Below are 13,830 nucleotides of genomic sequence, written 5' to 3' on the forward strand. Positions count from 1 at the left end.
GATTTTCACTTTTATATAGTAGATATATTACTGTATATACACATATATATACACATTGTACTGTATGTGATAATACAATAATGAAAACATTACTCTTGTATCTTTGAAACAATCGTCAATTTTAATTGTTAGATTTAAATCCAGCACATCAAAGTACATAAGATACAATGCATGTCATCCAAGAAGCATAATTGTTGACTAGTTATCAGTTCTCTGTACAGTATTTCTATTATCATGTAGTATTGAAATCTCATTGCTGATCTTTTTCGGTGTGCTGGGAAAATATCTTTTTTCCTTGGCTTTACTAACTTGCCAATATATTTGCCCATGGAGATGGATTTGCAAATATATTGACTGGTGCAGATCTCTGTAATTTGGCCACATTTCTAAATCATAATTAATAATCCATTCACCAGTTTCTAATCAATAGGGTTATCTGTGGCATTAAGGTCCCCTTTTATATAATAAGTTTACTTTTCTGTAAGTGTAGTTGCCCTTTCTAGTTTACCTAGTTACTTCAAATGTTTACTCTGGTTTTTAAATGTTGACTTTTCTGGGAAGAAATTAATTAAAATGAATTTTGAATATCATTCTGTCTAGACAGACATAAGGATATTAAGACATCTAGTTTACCAAATTAAAAAAAAAGTTCCCCATGATCCACATGCAGTGTATATTATTATCCGAGAAATGAATTATGTGCAAATCAATTTTAATTCACTTGTGATATGGCAACCTTTTATCCTAAGTCCGTTCATGCGCTGCGTGCAAATATTTTATGGATTCAAAACTAGAGATCATATACGTTAGAGTCTATTAATTAAAACACTAGAAATATAGATGTATATCAGTATTCTGACATTTCAATTTACTGGCATTGTGTGTTCAGTTATTTCTTATATTAAACGGTCGAAGAATTAACGGATAACCTTTCAGCATTTGTATTAAAAAAACTGTGTTTTTTTATTTTATTTTTTCAACATATTTTTATTGTAGAAACAAATATATTAACAAAAAAATAAAGAGATAAACCGGTAGTACAGTATGCAGTGAACAGAGCAATGGAATGCATTTCATGTGCATGTAGGAAATGAAACCCCAGAGTCTGTGAGTGTCTGCCTCCGGATAGGACAGGGTTACTAATTTGTGTGAGTATTTAGTTGGGATATTTAATGGTGGTCAACCTACTGTATGACTCACTGGCATATTTATAATGGGTGCATTGTGTAGAGTGCACAGGGGCCCCCGGGGATACAGGGGGCCACACCACACACCCTGCACCCTTAATTTATAATACTTATCCTCCGGAGTCCTGGGGCACAGCAGCAAGTTTATAAATAAGGGCAGACTCTTAGGAATTCCTAAGCAGCCTGCACCTCGCATACTATTACATCTTTTTTATTTTGACATGTGAGCTTATGCTTTGCATCCAAATACTCTGAAATGATTGATGCTTGGTTACTTCCAGACTACACTTTTAATTGTGTTTTGCCTTGTGGAGCAGCTGTGGGCACACAATTCTTTAGCTTTACTGGCATAGACACTGCTTCTGCCCAAAAACACTTTTCAATCTCACTAACATTTTGTTCTGGCATGTATGCATCGGTTAGTTTATACTCAATGCCATACTTCTTTAGGAAAACTGCTAGCTCTCTATTTTTATGTTCTTCTTGATTGCCAGATCTCAAGATTTTCAGTTTCTGAACAGTTTGAGTTCATACTGATCTCTTGTAATGTTTATTACTTCACTGTTTTGCTTCAATGAAGTAAATGTGTTTCATTCTAGTAAAGTCACCATATTATTCACATTGATTGTACTTCCATCTGGCCACACACATCTGTATGCACCAATGTCACAGGTGTCTCAGCTCTGGTTTATGATCCTGGGAAGAGACAGCAGGCTTGCTTACACATATTACAACTTTTACATGTCAGTCTCTTGGCTATTCCCATCACAATCCATGAAGGAATTTCTAGACCTTATCATACCCCAGGTGGCCTAGCCATCTGTACCAGAGTTCCACAGACTGATTTGATTCAGATGCCATCATTGCCCAACACTCCTCTGTCTAGGATTTACAATTGCTGACATGTAGTTGCTGTTGCAGTCCCTCTTTTATTGTGCACATCACATTTTCCCACTGCAAACTTGTCCTTGAATCCTTTCTTCTCTAGTACTGTATATGTATGGCAATGAGATTTGTCCCCATATCTGGTATGAATGTCGGTGACTATGGTTTCAACTCTTACTCTTAGGCGCACCATAATTGTCCCAACTTTTGTGGCTGTAAGGACCTTGCCTCCAATCCCTCTGACTGTTATAGTGTTACATGCATTTAGCAATGTAATCCATTCTTGACTGCAATATCCACAGCGAGATTCCATGTGGCATAGTTCTCTGAACCGCTCAGCTTTATGAAGCTAATGCAAGATGCTGCTGCAGTGTGCATGCTGATCCAAATGCAGGCCTCAATGTAAACTTCACACGCAGGGTACTGTGGCACCTGTAGTGTCTGGACCCATAATCTGTTGATATGTAATTGTCCTATTTGTATGAAACCTAGGAGGTTATTGTAGGAACTGCACTAACAGCAGTAATAGTGGTAGTGGTGGTATTTCCGTAGGAACAGGTAAAAGGTACTCACACGCTGGGGAGCTAGGTGCTGCATGTCCATCCAGCACTGCGTCACTCACCACAGTGACATGCATGGGATCATGCATGTGCAGTGTCTTTCTGGCAGCAGCAATCTTGGTAAAGGTGTCCATTTGGCTTTACCGAAGTACAGCAGATAATAGGCAGTGCTGGAGAACACTCCCCTTCAGGTACTAGTTACAGGCATATCTTATTTGCATTTTACTAGTGTGTGGAGTTTAATGTATGCTTTCAAAATGCCTGTGATAAATACATGTGGACATAATGATATATATTCAGATGCCAATATGCAAAGCACATTATGGCAACCACTATACGTCCCAATATTGAATATTAAATAAAGCATTACAGCCCCCATAGTAGACAGCTGTCTCTTGTGACTGGTGTACAATGCATAACCTAATTTTTGGTGGTGTTTTAAAATGGACATCATTGATTTCCCTTACAAGATACAGTCAATATTTTTGTGGTTACTTTGCCTTAGTGTAGAATGCACCTGTTAGGGGGATAACTAAAAAAATCCAACCCTTTGGAGGTACTGACTATGGGGGTCATTCCGACCCGATCGCACGCTGCAGTTTTTCTCTGCCGTTCGATCAGGTACAGAATGCGCATGCGCTGCGGCCGCAATGCGCAGGCGCATAGCTGCCCTGCGACGGGGTATGCCAGGCAACGAATATTCTAACAAAGATTTCAATCGCAGTTGCGATTGCAGGGTGACTGACAGCAAGAAGGCATTCCGGGGTGGCAACTGACCATTTTCTGGGAGTGGAGATTGAAAATACAGGCATGTCCAGGCGTTTGCAGGGCGGGTTTCTAACATCAATCCTGGGACCTGACAGGCTGAAGTGATCGCTGCGACTGAGTAAGTTCAGAGTTACTCAGTAACTGCACAAACTGTTTTTGTACAGCTCCCCTGCACAAGTGTTCGCACACTTGCACAGCTAAAATACACTCCCCCGTAGGCGGCAAATATCAGATCACATGGGCTGCAAAAAGTTACAGCATGCAATCAACTCGGAATGACCCCCTATGAGTAGTGGCATGAGTGTATGATGGTATGACTACTGTAAAATGCAGAACCTAATCTTCAGCAGTCTTTCAGAATAGACACATACAGTAGTTAAAATCCCCTCAAAATGATGGACACCAGGGCCAGATTATAAGGGATACAGTTGCTCCTGACTTCTGGACTGAAAAGGGGCATAGCCTTGTGGGAAGGGGGCATGTTTTAATCACTCCAGGGGTGTGCCCAGTATTACCAGAGATGTTGCGCTGCCGCCAGAGACTCTCCCAGCACTGCCAGTTCCTCCTCAGTGACATGAGCTGGGTGTTGCATGAAAATGTCACAGTGCAGCACCCATCTCCCGCTCACTGCGAAGGAACCAGCATTTTGGTGTCACCCTCTTGGAGGGTGACACCAGGTGTGGTCCGCACTCCCTTAGTGATAACAGGAGAGAGATAGAAACATTTTTTATATTATTTGTTAGTCCTTGTTTCACAGTGACATTCAAGTCTGAAGAGAGCAATGACATATCTGGGTGGTGATGGTAAGCATGAGCAAATACTAGGGGCATGATAACCCTCCAAAAAAAAAAAATGACTGAAAATTACTATGTGTCACCATGTAGTCCATGTTGAGGAGGAGGGCATTCATACAGTATGCCTGCACAACTGGCCTGGACCCCTTAAACAAGGCCAGACATGGGTAATTAGTACCCACCCCCTCTTTCCTGCCAATGCCCCTGAGGGTACAACAGTTAAAGAAAAGAAAGTAACAGTTAAAATGTAAAGGCGAGTAGAGTATTGAGCGGATGATATAGAAAAAGGTTGCTGATAAATGGACTTGGATGAATTTAATCTAATATATTGCTTTAGGGGTGCATCTAAAGATGAGGAGTCCCATGTGCAGGCTCCGTCTGGGTCCCCTCCTCTCTAGCTGGCAGCACTGTAGTTCTGGGCCCTAGGGTTACTAGGGGACCCAAGTGCTGTCCCAAAGTCTAGTGCGCATACGTTGTGCCCATTTTCCTAGTGATTTCCTTTCATCACATGCATGAAATGCTGGTAAAATGGCTGCCATGCCATTTTCCTGGTGATTTCTTAAGCACTGCTGCTACTGACGCTGGAGTCCATAGAGTAAGTATTGAAAATAATGGGTGCAGGGTCTACGGTGTGGTCACCCTTGGACCATACTTACCTACCTGACCCTCTCCATGAGGGAGAAAATGCTCTGTTCTTGGACTTTCCTGGTAATGTATGATTGCCATCACCTGTGGTGAAACACCTTTCTTATCAATTAACTGGCTCACCACAGTCATACATTACCAGGAAAGTCCAGGAACAGAGCATTTTCTCCCTCATGGAGAGGGTCAGGTAGGAAAGTATGCCTTGGACCCTGGGGGCCCGTGTGCAATGCATGCACTGCACCCATAATAAATACACCAGTGTATTGCTTATTGCTTTATAATCAAATGTGTGTTGAAGTAAAGATTATAAGTGATGCAGTTGTGAAGACATACTGTAAATGAAAACGACAGTCAGTATGGCAGATTTCTATCAGTGGCCCATTTATTTCAGTGAGATTTCTACAACTACAGTGCATTAAATGAAAGGATCGTTGCAATAAATGAAAACAGATTTTTAGAATATCGCTGGTAAAACACAAATTTCCGACTTATCACAATTCATTTGATTTTAAATATCAGAGGGCATAATCTTTTTGTTGAATTAATACTAATTAAAACAATCTTGTTAGAAGCATGAACTGGAAAATAATTTGCAGCAACATTTTAGTAGTTGTGGATAATCTAATACATTCTACACACACAGGATAATTCTTAATGCTAGATTCCTACCAGTTGTTTAAACCGCAGGAGAATTTACAATACAATGTATACAAGAGAGACAGAAAGAAGGTGACTGGGCGGAACCATGGCTTGCTAAAAATAGACTGCTTGTTGGTGTTCATCTTGGATATGTTTTGGAAATTACAGTCACTATTACAAACAGCCCCCTTTAAACTACAACTAGCTTTATGAAAACCATTTGTACTCTAAGCAGCACATCTTCCTGAAATTGCTACAGTACATTATACTAATAAGATGCTGGAGCTAATACATAATTTTGGTATTTCCTGAAGATAAAAACATATAATGTTTAATTGAGTAAACACTAGAGCAAAAAAATACATAAATGATAAGTGAGAAAAGAGTTTAATAAAATATGAAACTATATGACACAATAGTTGTAATTTGTTACAGCATACCTGTAAAACAATACATTTTTAAATATTTTTTTCTGTAATTTGCAAGTGTTGTTCTTGGGATTAAACATTCTACAATGGAATAAAGAAAAACATCTTAAAAATATGTGTCCATGAATGACCTGTCCTGTAGATAAATGAGTACTTTTACTCTAGTTCATGTTTCCTGCAGCTTTCTCCATACTCCTTTGAAAAGTAGCTGGTGCTCCCTTTATGCCTTGGGACATTTGTAACAATTTTAAAAATCCAATTGCACATTTAAAAGTTGTATTCTGGCATCTGCAGGACTGATAAGCATTTCATGATACATGTTCTTTAAATCCAACTCTGAGAACCACTGGCTCCCTTGCAAACATTTTAATGTTTGATCAGTCTTTAGTACTGTATTTTGATCAAGAATGTACACAAGAATGTTGATCAAGAATGTACACAAGAATGTACACATGGATTGTAATGCTAAGTTTTGTCTCCCTGAACTTATAAATAATATATAAAAATAATAATAATAATAATAATAATAATAATAATAATGATGTTCTACTCCTGTGTCGCTTTTTAATTCCCACCCATGCAGACAGAAAACAGCTAAATATTTCTCTTTTATGGTCACAAGAGTTGGGCATAGTCTCCATTTCCATTCTGTTGTATGCTATTAATATTGTGGATGAATAGTCGATGAGTTTGAATAATGTTTTTCATCTTCTTTATGATATCACCAAGGTACAAAACAAGTTAGTATTAGTACCAATAATAATTGCTACATCTATCCGTTCTTCAGATGGTTCTCGGCATACCAAAGCAATTACAGACATTACATCCTCTATTCCAGTTACCTCTTTGGGATATCTAACAATGCATTCACATATCCTAAATAAGGGTAATTTTGATAACTAAACATTTCGATTACCAAGCCTGAAATCCTAAAAATTTGAATATGACAAGTTTTCTTTACTCCAATTTCAAAAATAATGGTCATCTGAGATTAGCTTTCCTAAAATACCATACATGACCAACTATTAAGATTTGTACCAGTAGAGCTGGTCCCACAAGACCTTCTTGGATGCAATTATACCATCAAGAAAATTCTCCATTACATGACTGTTGCTTTTTCTTAGAGAACTAGTTTGGTGTTCACTAGTCTTCATCTAGTCATCATCTCCCATTTCCCAGAGAACTAAATTCTCCTTCATACAACTTAATTTTCTTGATATCTCATTATTAGGTCAGGTACTGTCCTGACAGGATCCCAATGTTGTGGACATTCAAAAATGTGATGACCTGATCTTGCGTATCTAAAACTTTTCCTTCATCTGGGATCTTTATTACTGGATCCTTCCTCTTGATATGAAAGATTATTCATAGTTTAATTCTGATTCCAGCCTTTTTTTCCAAATATTTAACAACTGCTCACTTGGTACATTAGTAACTGGGTATGTGCTACGGTTACAATTATACAAACAAAAATATTTTATTGATGATCTTTTTCCTGGTGATACCTCCATACAATTTTTTGTTTATTTAAATAAAATCAATACCACCCTTTGGGACATTTAGAAAAATAAATATTACAAAGGGTGGTGTTGATTTTATTAAACATTTCTTTTAGTAGAGTTTGGATTGGAATGCAGATTGATTCTGATGCATCAAATATTTAACCTCTCATAGTATGCAATATAAATGTACCCCAACAGATTTGGACAATAAGCACAAATATTTCTCAACCCCCACACTCAATAATCTTCCATAACTCTTCCCCAAACCTTAAACCTGTACTTTTACCTACACTTTAAATCACTCCCCTCCCCTACATTTAAAATGTTAATAATGAATATTAACTTCAAACAATCATGATTTATTCAATAGTTCTGGCTACTCTTCCCAAAGCCATTGGACCCAGGCTGTGACTCTGGGGAGCAACACCAACCCTCACTAATTTTGAAAATAGCTTTCATATAATTATTCATTGAGGTATTTGGTTATTTATTAATTGCAACCTCCTTTGATATAGTAGATACTATATGCCCTTTTGGGTAACCTTTCTATTCAAGGAGGGGCCTAGTGCGGAATAGATCATTATCTTTGTTATTGTAACTTTGTATGTACATAAGGGTCTTTGTTGTCGCCATTCTACCCTGTTGTTTGGACATCTCTCTGGAAGAATTTCTTTAATGTGATTTTCCTAATAAATTTGTGCAGATCAACAGTAGTATTGAATTTATCCAAGCAATTGTTAGGGCAAATTTTAGGCCCTTCCGTAGGACTCCAATTTCGGCTTTGGTAAGATGATGTTGACTTAAGTTGAAGATCAACTCTGTTGGTTCTTTTTCTTCTTTTGTTGAGATTTATTTTGTCTTTTGTTTTGTCCTGGTTTTGATTGCTCCTAGCTTTCACTGCACATTGAACTTATATTTCTTCTTCTTTTTCTCCTTTCTTCTGAACTTGGTATAATTTTCGGAATTGCTCCTGTACTTCTGAAGGATTGGTTCCTTTGTGCCAGCTCTAAAAAAGCATCTAGGAATTCTTCTGTTCTATCATAATCCTCCTCTGTGTTGGTATATAGTTGTTCTTCTGGTAATGTGTTTTTTCTTCTATTATTTAGTCTTTCCATTAGTGTTCTTGCTGAAGTCTCCATGAGTTCTTGTTGATCTTGTCTGTCTTTAGTGAAGCTTATTCTATGCACATCGTCCGTTGGATGGTTTGGAATCCTATCTTTCTTCATTGCTTTGTAGTCCTGTAATGTTTCTCTTTCTTTATCTTGCTTGTTCTCAAAATTCCTCCTCCCTCCTTGTGTACTGAGATCTCCTCGATTTCTAGACCCAGACCTGGGTCTGGTTCTTGATCTTTCTCTCCATCTTCTTTGTTCTTATCTATATGTCTGTTGATAGAGATTTCTATTCCATGGTCGTTGAGGATACCTTCTTACTCTATACCTATCTCCAGAATCTTGCCTCCATCTACTTTCTATTTCCAATCTTCTATTTTCTCCTTGTCCTCTTCTAGGGGTGTGGTTCCTCCTATTTTCTACATAGGCTAGAGTTGTTTTATAATCCTTCCAGTTTCTGTAATCTCCTTTATATAGTCTATTGTGTCTCTCCGCAACTTTTTAATTTTTTGCTCAATAATTTCTTCTTCAGTTCTTCTAAGCTTATTTTTTGTCAGTTCTTCTAGGTTAATAAAGTCTGGTAATTCTTCCAATGGTGAAAGTGTCTTTCTGATGTCTCTGATTTCCACATCGGTTTTTCTCAAATTTTGTTCTCTATCTTTTATGATTATTTGAATTAATTTAAAAGAACAGACATCCAAGGCCTCATCCCATTTAAGTTGGAAATCTTAATCCTGTTATGTAAAGGAGATTTTTTGTTTATCCTCAAGCCTCTTGGGATCATCCTTTTTTCCAAATATTTAGTAAGGGTGGTCTACTCCCCCCATTGTTTGATTTCAAGTATTTGTAGTCTTTCTAGTTTTGTATATTTACTATAAAAGCTTTCTTCTGAGACTTTATTGGCATAAATGTCCTTATTTGATGATGGAGTTAAATCCTCTAATAAAAAAGGATGTGCTTTAACAAACTTTATTTGTAACATTTTTCAAAAGGGAGGCGGGCTTCCATCTTCATGAGAAGCTGAACCACCAGTCATAAACATAGGCCAAGGCCTTAGAATGGCATATTGGGGGTAATTCTGAGTTGATCGCAGCAGCAAGTTTGTTAGCAATTGGGCAAAACCATGTGCACTGCAGGTGTGGCAGATATAACAGTTGCAGAGAGAGTTAGATTTGGGTGGGTTATTATGTTTCTGTGCAGGATAAATACTGGCTGCTTTATTTTTACACTGCAATTTAGATTTCGGTTTGAACATACCCATCCCAAATCTAACTCTCACTACACATGTTACATCTGCCCCCCCCCCCTGCACTGCACATGGTTTTGCCCAACTGCTAACAAATTTGCTGCTGCGATCAACTCAAAATTAGGCCCATTGTCAATTTTATGTTTCTTACCAGATAATTTTTTTTTTTTTTTATGGTTCTTAATTTTTGCTTCTTGGATTTTACATGCCCTATATGACATTGGGCATCAGCCTTAGCAGACGATGTTGATGAAATTTCATCATCAATGTCTAGACTGGTGGCAGCTTCAGCAGTAGTACTAGGAACTGGAAGTGGTTACTGATGTTCCACTATTTTTTCCTCCAAATTTTTGATATCCATTTCACAAGACAGCACCCCTTTATTATTACAGCACACAGAACTGTGCCCTTTTATTTTCACAGTACCCCTGTAATTTTACAACATGCAACATAGGGCCAGTGTACCTTTATTTTAACAACAGCACCCCTTTATTTTTACAAGACAGGGTCAGTGTACTTTTATTTTAACAACAGCACCCCAGTATTTTTACAGCATACAGGACCAGTGTACATTTATTTTAACAACGGCACCCCTGAATTTTTACAGCATACAAGACAGATCCAGTGTACATTTATTTTCACTGCACCCCTGAATTTTTACAGCATACAAGACAGGGCCACTGTACATTTATTTTAGCAACAGTACCGCTGAATTTTTACAGCTTACAGGACCAGTGTACTTTTATTTTAACAACAGCATTCCTGAATTTTGACAGCATACAAGACAGGGCCAGTGTACATTTATTATCACTGAACCCTAGAATTTTTACGACATACAAGACAGGGCCAGTGTACTTTTATTTTAACAACAGCACCACTAAATTTTTACAGCATACAAGGCAGGGCCAGTGTACATTTATTTTCACTGCACCCCTAATTTTTTACAGCATACAAGATAGGGCAAGTGTACATTTATTTTCACTGCACCCCTGAATTTTTACAGCATACAAGACAGGGCCAGTTTGTATTTATTTTCACTGCACCCCTGAATTTTTACAGCATACAAGACAGTGCCAGTGTGCATTTATTTTAACAACAGCACTCTGAATTTTTATAGCATTCAGGACCAGTGTACTTTTATTTGTAACAACAGCACCCCTGTATTTTTACAGCATACAGGACCAGTGTACTTTTATTTTAACAACAGCACCCCTGATTTTTTACAGCACATGAGACAGGGCCAGTGTACATTTATTTTCACTGCACCCCTGAATTTTTACTGCATGCAAGACAGGGCCAGTGTACATTTATTTTAACAACAGCACCCCTAAATTTTTACAGCATACAAGACAGGGCCAGTGTACATTTATTTTAACAACAGCACCCTTGAATTTTTTCAGCATACAAGACAGGGTCAGTGTAAATGTATTTTAACAACAGCACCCCTGAATTTTTACAGCATACAGAACCAGTGTACTTTTATTTTAACAACAGCACCCCTGAATTTTAACAGCATACAAGACAGGGCAAGTGTACATTTATTTTCACTGCACCCCTGAATTTTTACAGCATACAAGACAGGGCCAGTGTACATTTAACAACAGCACCCCCACATTTTACAGCATACAAGACAGAGCTAGTGTACATTTATTTTAACAACAGCACCACTGAATTTTTACAGCATACAAGACAGGGTCAGTGTACATTTATTTTAACAACAGCACCCCTGAATTTTTACAGCATACAAGACAGGGCCAGTGTACATATATTTTAACAACAGCACCCCTGAAATTTTACAGCATACAGAACCAGTGTACTTTTATTTTAACAACAGCACCCCTTTATTTTTACAGCATACAGGACCAGTGTACTTTTATTTTAACAACAGCACCCTTTAATTTTTACAGCAAACAAGACAGGGCCAGTTTGCATTCATTTTTAGTGCACCCCTGAATTTTTACAGCATACAAGACAGGCAAGTGTACATTTATTTTTAGTGCACCCCCAAATTTTTCAGCATACAAGACAGGGCCAGTTTGTATTTATTTTCACAATAGCCCCCTTGAATTTTTACAGCATACAAGACAGGGCCAGTGAACATTTATTTTCACTGCACCCCTGAATTTTTACAGCATGCAAGACAGGGCAAGTATACATTTATTTTCACTACACCCCTGAATTTTTACAGCATACAAGACAGGGCCAGTGTATGTTTATTTTTAATAACAGCACCCCTGAATTTTTACATCATACAAGGTAGGGCCAGTTTGTATTTATTTTCACTGCACCCCAGAATTTTTACAGCATACAAGACAGGCCAGTGTACATTTATTTTCACTGCACTCCTGAATTTTTACAGCATACAAGACAGGACCAGTGTACATTTATTTTTTATAACAAGACCCCTGAATTTTACAGCATACAAGACAGTGCCAGTGTACATTAATTTTAACAACAGTACCCCTGAATTTTTACAGCATGCAAAACAGGGCCAGTGTACTTTTATTTTAACAACAGCACTCCTGATTTTTTACAGCACACAAGATGGGGCCAGTGTACATTTATTTTAACAACAGCCCCCTTGAATTTTTACAGTATACAAGACAGGGCCAGTGTACATTTATTTTCACTGCACCCCTGAATTTTTACAGCATACAAGACAGGGGCAGTTTGTATTTATTTTCACTGCACCCCTGAATTTTTACAGCCTATAAGACAGGCCAGTGTACATTTATTTTCACTGCACTCCTGAATTTTTACAGCATACAAGACAGTGCCAGTGTACATTTATTTTCACTGCACCCCTGAATTTTTACAGCATATAAGACAGTGCCAGTGTGAATTTATTTTAACAACAGCACCCTGAATTTTTACAGCATTCAGGACCAGTGTACTTTTATTTTTTTAACAACAGCACCCCTGTATTTTTACAGCATACAGAAAGTGTACATTTATTTTAACAACGGCACCCCTGAATTTTTACAGCATACAAGACAGGGCCAGTGTACATTTATTTTTTAATAACAGCACCCCTGAATTTTTACAGCATACAAGACAGGGCCAGTTTGTATTTATTTTCACTGCACCCCTGAATTTTTATAGCATACTAGACAGGCCAGTGTACATTTATTTTCACTGCACTCCTGAATTTTTACAGCATACAAGACAGGGCCAATGTACATTTATTTTTAATAACAGCACCCCTGCATTTTTACAGCATACAAGACAGGGCCAGTTTGTATTTATTTTCACTGCACCCCTGAATTTTTACAGCATACTAGACAGGCCAGTGTACATTTATTTTCACTGCACCCCTGAATTTTTACAGCATACTAGACAGGGCCAGTGTACATTTATTTTAACAACCGCACCCCTGAATTTTTACAGCATGCAAGACAGGGCCAGTGTACTTTTATTTTAACAACAGCACTCCTGATTTTTTACAGTACACAAGATGGGGCCAGTGTACATTTATTTTAACAACAGCACCCTTGAATTTTTACAGCATACAAGACAGGTCCAGACCCCCTGTATTTTCACTGCATACAGGAGGCAGCACCCTTAACATCACATGAAACACCAGTGACAACCAGGACAGCACCTCTAAAATCACAGGGACACCACAGTGACAGGAACAACACCCATAAAGAGCACACACTAACCCCAACCAATGCCACTACCCACAGAGAGAGACAGAGGTCTTTCTCCCTCACTCTCCAAGTCCTGAGTGAAAATGGCGGCAATACGTGGCTGTTTATATGGAATCCAAAACCCGTGAGAATCCAACATTGGGATGATGACGATTTTCCTTGTTCTGGGATCTGAGTCTGGTGGGAAGTCCTGAGCCGGACTTGGATTTTGGCTCAGAACATGAAGTTCTCAGAGAACTGAACCCACTCATCTCTATTTTTCTTTCTCCATTTTATCGCTTTCCAAGCAATAATGCAGCTAGCATCTTTTGTACATACTGTAGTTAAAGAAATGCATTTGGGCAATATGGAAGTTTAATGGTTAAAGTAGTGTTCTCCAGAGTGGATAAAGGGAAAATGCGTGTTAATTATTGCTAT

Source organism: Pseudophryne corroboree, chromosome 4 (assembly GCF_028390025.1).
Source record: "Pseudophryne corroboree isolate aPseCor3 chromosome 4, aPseCor3.hap2, whole genome shotgun sequence".
In the NCBI taxonomy this organism is placed as follows: Eukaryota; Metazoa; Chordata; class Amphibia; order Anura; family Myobatrachidae; genus Pseudophryne; species Pseudophryne corroboree.